Source organism: Nyctereutes procyonoides, unplaced genomic scaffold (genome assembly GCF_905146905.1).
Source record: "Nyctereutes procyonoides isolate TBG_1078 unplaced genomic scaffold, NYPRO_anot_genome, whole genome shotgun sequence".
In the NCBI taxonomy this organism is placed as follows: Eukaryota; Metazoa; Chordata; class Mammalia; order Carnivora; family Canidae; genus Nyctereutes; species Nyctereutes procyonoides.
Window position 1 is genome coordinate 5327008 of NW_026575120.1, and position 10080 is coordinate 5337087.

Sequence of the window (10080 nt, forward strand, 5' to 3'; positions counted from 1 at the left end):
TTTTCAGAAATTCTACTAGCAATTTTTTCTTGTTACCTTTGTTACCTCATACTTGGATTTTTTGCTGACCAATCCCTCACTTTACTTTCCATGAAATCCCATGGGGGCATCTGTTTTTGTTGTATTCTCACACCTGTTATTATAGAATCTCCTCTGCTTTTATGATCTAGCTGGGCTTTGTGAAATGAATGACCCCAAAACTTCCAGGCTTAAAACAAAATGCAGGGTTTGGCTGGTGGTTTTCCTGGCTGTCCCTGGGCTTGCTTGCGTGTCTGGGTTCAGTGGGCTGATGGGCTGGGGCCCCAGCCAGGTGTGTCTTGGTTCTCCTCCCCATGCTCTTTCCACGCTCCTAGTTTGGGCTGCTCTACAGCTCATCGATCTCAGTGTAGTTGGACTTTTTACCCAGCAGCTGGCTCCCTGGAGAGAGAGCTGAAGCTGCCAACCTTGTAATCCTGGGCTCAGAAGTCCCAGGATGTCATTTCTTTTGCATTCTGACAAGGACGGAAGTTAAATAAAATAAGTTGCAAGGCCAGTCTGGATTCAAGGGGAGAGGAAATAGGTTCCAGGGCTCCACTGGCTTGGAAGCAGCAAGGGCAAGTGTCAAAGGTGAGAATGTTGGGGGCCATATTTGCATACAACCAACCACACCCTGAAAACCATTTTTTTTCCTTCTGTGGGTTCTAATGGCTAAAAGAAATTTATGGCTGTGGTCCTCCAATGTGTTCTCAGCATGTAGCTGAACAAATTATTCTTTTAAGACCTTTAAAATGAGCGTCTTTTCCTCCTTACTAATATAAAGGAAGCACAACATAACCTCTAACTTTTTGGGGTCTCTGGCTGGGCCCAACAATTAAATAGACATAAGATTGATGAACAGGAGAAAAGCACAAGCGTTTCTTTTTCCATGGACATGGAAGTCTCCACAAAAAACAAACAAAAACCCCCCAAAAACAAACACAAAATATAAATATATAAATTCTCAAAAATATAAATATAAATTCTTTTATGCCAAGTGAACAAAGACAGGCAATTATGAAAAAGTAACCAAGTGACATGGAGAAGCTAAAGGAAGAAAAGAATTGTTTAACACAATCTGTGTGTACAGAATCCTCTTCGGCCTCATTCCTCGTCCCTGGCGATAAGAATGTTTCTTTCCTCCTGATACAGAGAGGACAACTCTCATAGGGGAGTTTTTATCTTGCTTTCAGGAAGCAAAGAGGAGGTCAGGGTATCTTTCTTGGCCCTGCTGGTTTTCAGTGCCTTCAGCTCCAAATAATCCTTTTTTTTAAAAAAAAGATTTTATTTATTTATTCACGAGAGACACAGAGAGAGAGGCAGAGACAGAGGCAGAGGGAGAAGCAGCCTCCCTGCAGGGAACCTGATGCAGTATTCGATCCCAGGACCCCAGGATCATGACCTGAGCCAAAGGCATATGCTCATCCACTGAGCCACCCAGGTACCCGCTCCAAAGAATTCATACACCAAAGTGGCATATTTAGGGGTGGCCTATACTACTGAAGCCTTTGGTAGTACAACTTCTGACACCTATAACTCGACACCTATTGCCAAATTAGATCAATTCCAAACGTAAGGGAAATCTGCTGCGCAGACATCCCCTCCCCAGGACGACTGGCACATGCTCTGGAGTTTCCCAGCAAACAATTTGTTTATGCAGGTTGGTCACCCAGCAGAGGTGGCAAAAGGGAGCGGAGTCCAGTCCTCGTTCCCTCACTAAGCCTTGTACCCCTGTGCAGGACTGAGTCTTCTTGCAGAAATTTGCAGCTGCTCCATGTGCAGATCCGAAGAGGCCTGGACATCTATGGCTTGTCACCATGACTTGTCACCAAGCTATAGTGGCTTGCTACTTTCACCATGTTGAAATGCTGGGTGGCCTACCAGCGTTTTTCTTAAACCTGCCAAGCTCTCCCCACTCCCATTTTTTTCACTTTGGTAATTTTTCTTCCCAATCTTTTGCTAAATGTTCCTGACTGATTAGAGTCGCTCTTTCAACACGTTCTTTGCGATACTAAATTGTTCTATGCGATGTTGGGTTAATGTCTTCTGTGCATGTGATTTTCTTGCAAGTTATCTATTGTTTCTGTGGTTGTTTCCATTGTGATCCTGTGCTTTTTCAAACGAGCATTTTAACAACCTTATTGTTTATGCTTTTGTTGGAGGTAATCGAATAAAGAGTGCTGATAAAAGTCCCTACATACTAAATATAAATATAACAAACACACACCGGACTAATGGCTAATGCCAGGGGCAAAACTTCATAGTTTTGCTACATTCAGAGTAAAATGATGGTACGTAATTGTTACTGCCCTCTGCTGGTTATGTTTTTGCTCTAAAAATAGTTCTGCTCCCATTTGTGAAGGCTTGCAAGTTCCAAGTTTAAGTATCAGAGTTCCCGGAGGTAACTATAAAGAACAGTCTTTGGGAGACTCCATGGAGTAGGATTCACTGTTTTACAAGCACTAATTGTCTGCTCTTAGAGTGCTTAAGTGCTCACGCTTCGAGTCAATTTTTAAAGTAATTGTGTTTTTGTAAAAATAGCATTTTATGAGTTGAATGAGTCTTGAAAACCTTAGTTAACATAGTTAAGCCATCTCAGTCAGATCATAACCTTTTTTTTTTTTTTTTTTTTTTTTAAGAAAAAAGATTCAGGGACGCCTGGGTGGCTCAGTGGTTGAGGGTCGGTCTTCAGTTCAGGGAGTGATCCTGGGGTCCTGGGATCGAGTCTTGCATTGGGCTCCCCATGGGGAGCCTGCTTCTCCCTCTGCTTATGTCTCTGCATCTCTGTGTGGCTCTCATGAATAAGTAAATAAATAAATAAATAAATAAATAAATAAATAAAATCTTCTTAAAAAATTAAAGCAAAAAGATTCAACAGCATCTACAGCAAATAATTTTTGGAGTAACTTTCAATGTAAAGACACTTTACCTCTTTTGATGCTACAGCAAGGTAAGCTCATTCTCTCTCCCCATTTTGAGCACCATTCAGGGTGGTCGCTCTTAAAGAGCTTCTCCACATAGTTCTGATCTAACATGACTGCTGTGCGTGGCTCTCCCAAGGGAGACGTTGCCCTTCCTTCCTTGGGGACCCATTGGGCCTGGAACCTATTTCTGCCACAGGTAAGTCACCTTAGTGAATGTCCTGGCCGCCTCCTCTTGCTCGCTGGGAGGCTCCATTGAGGTGTGTCTTTTTTTTTTTTTTAATAAATTTATTTTTTATTGGTGTTCAATTTGAGGTGTGTCTTTTCCGAATCCCTGCAGCACCTGCCTGAGTGCCTTAATACATGCTTAATAAAGAGTCATTGGAGAAAATAGTGTCCCTAATTATTCCTCAGAGCTTGGTACACCACCATCCGCACCTCGGTTTTCTGGCTCTGTTTCAGGTCTTTTCTAGTCTCTCCAACTGCTCTGGAGAAGTGGAGGAAGTCAAATGGTTTATTTTGATGATAATTGCTATTTTTAATTTGATCAGCATTGCTTCATAAATGAGGGCAGCCAGTGACTGCTCCTTTTAACTATATTTCCACTGACATTGTATATTTAAAGGCTTGTGGAGAAATAGCATCTCCTGTTTTTGAGCAAGAAGCCAGTGAAGTAGCCAGGTTGGGGGGACAACGGGGTCAGAGCGCTCTCTCTGCCACTTCCTGTGGTGTGGCTTTGGGGGCCCCTCACATACGTGGGCTCCATTCCCTTGCCTTTTGGTGACAAGTCTGGATTGAATGACCTCTCAGCTTTCAGCCGAGTCTAATGACTTCCGATTCTACTGAAATTTTATCATATGGAAGAGCTATGACTTGAGTGTCTGTCTTTAGACTCTTGGACCAGCGATCTTTCCACTCCACCAATTGGTTTTTCCTCCTCATGCACCTTATAGAGTCTCTACAATTAGAAGCAAATTAGCTTTGAAAGTGTGGTACTAGAGTACTAATTTAAATCCACTGTCTACTAGGATTCCATTCTCTTGTTCTTGATGTTTGATAGCCATGTTCACTTACAGCAAATGTTCCTTTTTCCATCTTAAATTTCTCCCCTTTCTGCAGTCCTCTGCTTTTCCTCTGATTTAATTGTATTCTGCTTCTGCACCTTTCCAAAGTGCTAAATTTCTCTTGAATCAAAAGCTTGAGAATTTATCTTCCACAAACTTCATGAATATTTCACGCTGTTTTGTCATCTGAGTCACTGGTGGAAATATAATACAGTAACAGAATAAGTGAAATAAAGCTTCCTGGAATAATTACCTCGTGTGACTCCCACATGAAAAGCCCCCATTCCATCTTTCCCTAAACTCTTTCTCATAATGTTTGAATCCAGTTGTCCAAAGGCCCAGCCATCAAGAAGAGAGGCCTGCATTCAGGAGTTGCTGGTTGTTGAGAAAGGTGAGGGAGGAAGTAAGATGTGAAATTATGACAGTAACCAAACAAGGCTTTTTACAAAGGGGCTTGCATCAAAATTGAAATGTGGATACCTGTACGAGGTCAATGTGAGGATGTCTGGGAGGCGGTTATTCTGAGGGTGGAGGATTCTACAGAGAGCTCTTGGCAGAATCATGAACATAAACATGGCACCTGCTGCTTTGGGATCTCCCTGGAAGGTAAAGTAAAAAGAGAAAAATAAAGGTTCGGGAACAGAACCCTGAACACCTTGGACTTTTATAGGATGGATGGAGTATGCAAAGCCCACAACAGAAACCTGAGTAGGAGAGTATAAGGGCATAACTGTCCTTGACATTCATTCATTCATTCCCTCAACAACAACAACAACAAAAATACATATTTTAGGACCTGGGAATTCAGAAGGATAGGAGAGACATGCCTGTTTTCCTCAAGTCTGAGTTCTAGAGGAGAGACGAATGTTAAACCTACAATTGTCCATTTACTTAATTACTCTTTGGATCAGTAGTTTTAAAGGAGCATCGAGCTTGCATGAAAAGATGGCAGGGCAATTGGACCCATTCCAGGGGATTCAGGAAGGTTTTCTGAATAAATGAAGTTTGATCTGACCTCTGAAGGCTGAGTGGGCATTAGCTAGGTAAAAGGGACAGTGAGGTCACCTCAGGAAGACATAAATGTGTGGACAGGACAGGAGAATCAAGCATTCCATTCTTTGATGCAAAGACTGGTAAGGTTGAAAGGCAGAGATCTGGGCAGACAGAGCCTTGAGAAAAGCCTGGTGACTTAGGTAGAGCACATAGGCTGGAAGATGGTTCTCTTTATCCTCTGGGAAGCAAGATGCTTTTTTCCCCCAGGTCTATAGTAACTTACTTACTTACTTTATTTATTTATGAGAGAAAATGAGAGAGAGAGAGAGAGAGAGAGAGAGAGCATGAACGGGGTGGGTGAAGGGAGATGCAGGAGCCCCAGTGTGGGGCTAGATCCAGGACCCCAGGATCATGACCTGAGCCCAAGGCAGGGCTGAGCCACCGAGCCACTCCTACAGTAACTTTATTATTTTTCTTTTTTTTTTTTCAAGATTTTATTTATTCATGAGAGACACAGAGAGAGAGGCAGAGACATAGGCAGAAGGAGAAAACAGGTTCCCTGTGGGGAGCCCCATGTGGGACTCCATCTTACGATACCGGGATCACACCCTGAGCCAAAGGCAGAGACCATCCAGGCATCCCCAGTAACTTTATTTTTATCAGAGAAATCAGGCTGCAAAAAAGTCTACATGATTGGAGTAGATGGCAGTTATCTTTCCAAAGGGTGAAGCCTGCGCCCAGCTGGCAGCAGACAAAGGTTAACACCAAAGCCCAGATATCCACCCTCCTGGTTGTGGCCTGCATCGCCCACTCGTGAGGTGAGATGAGGGACCGCGCCGCCACACTGAATGACGGAAGAGGTCCAGCTGGGCACAGGCGACATCTCGGCAGGAGACACACACTCACTGAAGAGGATGCTGCACCAAGAGTGGAGTTGCCTTCCCTCTGCTAACTCTCTGATGAGAAAGGCGAGGGGAGGAGCTGTAAATCATGTTCTTCATTCTTCAAATAAGTAAACCCTACAGGATGGGGTTGATGGTCAACCAAGCGGTAGAACAGGATGAAAATCCAGGCTAGTCACAGATCTCTCTGCGCCTAAGGAAAAAAACAGCAATGATAAGGGAAAAGAGAAGAACATTAAAATTCCTCAAAGTACTCCAAAGAAGAACCGTCTTCTTTTTTTACAAAATAAGACAGGAAATGGCATCTTATCTTTTCTTCACTGCAGTGGCATGAAAACCTGCTGGTTTTCATGAAACAGGATTTCTGAAACGAGGCCTGTGGATAAGCTTGCGGGACCACGGGAGGACAAACACGAGCCTGACTGCAAATGTGACGACGAGCCCTGCCCACAAGGCCTCTGGTAGGTGCTCCTCTCCTGCTGGATCTACAGAGGTGTCCCCAGCACCATCGGGTGCTGCCGTGAAAGCTGCTAGAATGTTGCAAAGGTGTGATCGATGGCTTTGGGTGGGGAGGCTGTGTCTCTCTTGTACGTGTAAACTCTTTTGGAACAGCTGGAGCTAAAGGATGAGCAGGACTTTGGTTTTTGAGCCACAGAATATAAGACACCCGCCTCTGCCCTATTTCCCCACACGTTCTTTTCTGTGAAACACATTCAGCATTTGAGTGTAAGTACTGGGTTCAAAGAAATGACCTGCTCACCACCAGCTGCCCTCCTTCCTTCTCCTTGTGAAGCTCACAACGGCGGAGGCCAAAGACAGGAAGGTTGTGTCTTTCCCTCCCACCAGAGAAATAACTGGGTGACCTGGTCAATGGCATGGACAGGGTGGCCCATCTTGCCCAGGGTGACCCCTGCCACAGAGATGCAGCCAGCCCTTGTCATGTAGATGGAGAACTCCTGGGTCAGCCTCTCCACCTGCCTGAGCTCTGGTCTTGTGAAACAAAACATGCCATCTGGTCAGTGACGTGCTGCCAGTTAGGGGAGGAGCCCACTTTCTTGAGGCTGGAGCTCAGCAAATTAACATTAGCTAATGTCACATTAGTCAATGCTAATGACACAGTCTTTTACTTCCACATCTTTTACTTCCTGCAACCACTATTTTTACAGGTCAGGACTAATCAATCCATGCACCATTGACTAGAGGGTTGGAATACATGGGATGATCAAAATCTTCAACTGTGACTCCACCCTTCTGGCATCAGCATCTCTGCAGACCACAGTGAAGGCTCCCACATGCTCACCATACAAGCCCACGTTCTTGGCACAGGATTGGCGGTGACCAACATTAATGCCCTGGTCGATGAAGTGGCGTACAGCCCACCATCCTTGTCACCATCACCACTGCCAAAGCCTTGGGAGACCATATCAAAGAATGCAAAGAGATTGTTTCTCTTCACCACTGTTGCTGTTTCCTTCCACTGCTCAGGGTGAGGGTCCACTCCCATGGAACTGTGGGCACAGGCCTACAGGAGAACACTTTGCTGTGACGTTTTCAAAACACCCTCTATAGCACCTGTGAAGTCAAAGCCACACATCTCGGGGTCATAGTGTTGATAACCCTGCAGCTATGTGGCAGTGTCCCTGAAAATAGGGGTGTGATTTCTGCAGGACGATTTGGGCAGAAAGACATCTCAGCTGAACTCTAAAAATCTTTGCAGAAAATTGGCTCCAATCCTCAAGGCCCCAGTTCAAGAGAGGTCTTCAGGGTGACATACCAGCTACTTTCAACACTTAGTTGTTCTCACCCAGGGCTAGCTCTGCTGATGCTTTAACAAAATTCAGCAAACTCTGCAATGGGCAGCTATTCTTGGTACAATTTTTTTTTTTTTTTTAATAATCTGGGCTTCTGCCTTTTGGACATGAGGAGGACATGAAGCTTTCCATTATCACCCTGGTGGGCTCCAACTCCCAGATAGATGCCTCTTCTTGCTGTTGGTGTCTCTCTTAAAGGCTTTTGGGACCCCTGGGATGGGATCTGGGGGCCCCATCTCCACACAGGTCCACCAGGAAGCCAGAGCAGCAAGCCCTGGGCTGAAGGTGGGGGTGACCCTGGGTGACATTGGACCAGGGTGCAGCAGGACCATGGCAGGAGGAGCAGAGTGAGGGAGAAGGCAGTGGGTAGCTGCAGGGCAGAGCAGAGGGCCCAAGTGGGATGTCATTAAGCAGCAGATTAATGTGATCATATTCTGACTTTAAAAGGTCATTGTGATTGTGGTGTTTCCTTCCTACAGAAACTGTTTGTTCTACCTCTTTCTGAACACCTCGGGATACCGATCATACACTGTGAGAACACACTGAATAAACACCTGACGATGATGAAGAAGCAGAGAAACAGTAGGTCCCCCTCCCCGGCCTTCGACAGAAAGGTTCCTGCACCTCCTCTGTGCTCCTGACAGCCTTACAGTTCCTAAAAGCACTTTTCCTTCTTCTTCAGCCAATATTGGTTGAAGGGAATCCCATTTGTAGAAACATCCTTAGTCATTTGCACTTTGTTAAAATAAACTCATTTCTTTCTGTTTATGTTCTGCCTAGAAATCAAGTACAGTCAATGATCGATTTCCTTCCTCTGTTGAACACTTACTTATTGAGCACATGCTGGGTTCTAGGCACTGTACTTGGCTTTTGAAGAGCCAAAATCACCACCACCACCAACAAAATCACCTCAATACCAAGGAATGATTATATTTTGCCAAAAGTTCATACATAATGGTTATTTGGGGGGTTCTCTTAACATTCTTGCCAATAGGAAATAAATGATAAATGACAGTTAAGTGTTCAAACCAGTCCAGAAAATCTTATGTAACTTCATGGTAGTAATAAAAGAAAGGTCCAGTCCCTTCTGTGTGTGGGTCTGTCTGTCCTGACAGTAAAGAGGTTGCAAAATGCCTCCTTTCTACATATGAATTTCTAGCTAAAATCTTGAAATAGATGAAGTCCACGTCTGGTTTCCTTCCATGTCCTTTCTACTCTCCCTCACAGTGGTGTGCTCCCTATGGATGCCCCAGCCCTCCTGCCTTCTCCTGCAGCCTGGCGTTGGACCTAGAACCCTGGCCACCTGCAGCACTGCCTGTAGGCCCAGCCCATCCCCTGGGGGTGTCCTGTCTCTTTGGACAGATGCATTCACATCTGGAAACCAAATAAATGGCTGGGTGGAGGTGGGGTTAGAGAAAAGGAAGCACAGAGGCCTATGGGATTTGCAGTCTGCAGGGAAGACCGACATCAAGCAATTACCTAATTATAATTGGGATAAGTATAAGCCGTTTAGGGCGCTATGAAAGTATATAATACAATGATCAACCAAGCCTGGGATTAGGAAACCCTCACTGAGAAAAATGGCATTTAAGGTGACTCACGAAGCATGAATCTTTATATAATGTAGAGTCTTTATATAATGTAGAGAAATCCAATTCTTCCATGTGAGCTCCTCTTTTGTTCTCGCCTAAATCCTTGGTTCTCCCTAAACGTCCTGGGCTCCAAAAGCACCATCCTTATCAGATCAACCCTAGGACAGGCACACTGACAAAGTGTCAGCCACCCTGGATTGAGGGCTCCCTGGAGAATCAAAACCCTCCACATGCATGTCCACAGCCTACACCCTTCTGGCCGAGAGTCAGATGAACTGTGTCACCTGGGAACTCCAGTTGTGTGTATTTAGAAAAACAGGCTTAGGAGTTGGCCACACTGGGTTCAGATCCTGACTCTACCAAAGGAACCATACAAATTTGAAAGCATTTCCTTCATCTCTTCCAGTTCCAATTTCCTCATTGGTAATACAGGGAGAAAACACAGCTGCCTTTTATCATTGGATCACTAGGATGATTTGACATCAATAAGCAGGAACCCTCGCTTCAACCAGCTTAAACAATAAGGAGATTTATCATCTTCCAGAAGGGGTGGTCTATCGGAACATTGGTTGTGTTTCTCTGTGATTCTCTCGGTCCACTCTGCTCCTTGTGTAAGCTTCAACCTTGCAAGTAGCAAGATTCCAGGAATGAGATTAAAGGTCATCACAGACTAAGGAAGAGAAGCTTCTTTCCATGGCTCTCTTTTAGGAGGACACATTCCCAGAATCTCTGGCACACTTCCCCCTAAAGCTCTGTTGGCCAAAATTTGGTTATAGGTTCCT

General features: G+C 44.7%; 1 pseudogene; it reads right to left on the bottom strand.

Annotated features, from left to right (window-relative positions):
* Window positions 1-6066: 6066 nt before the first annotated feature.
* Window positions 6067-8038, bottom strand: LOC129516102 (aspartate aminotransferase, mitochondrial-like; annotated as a pseudogene).
* Between the last annotated feature and the right edge of the window lie 2042 nt (window positions 8039-10080).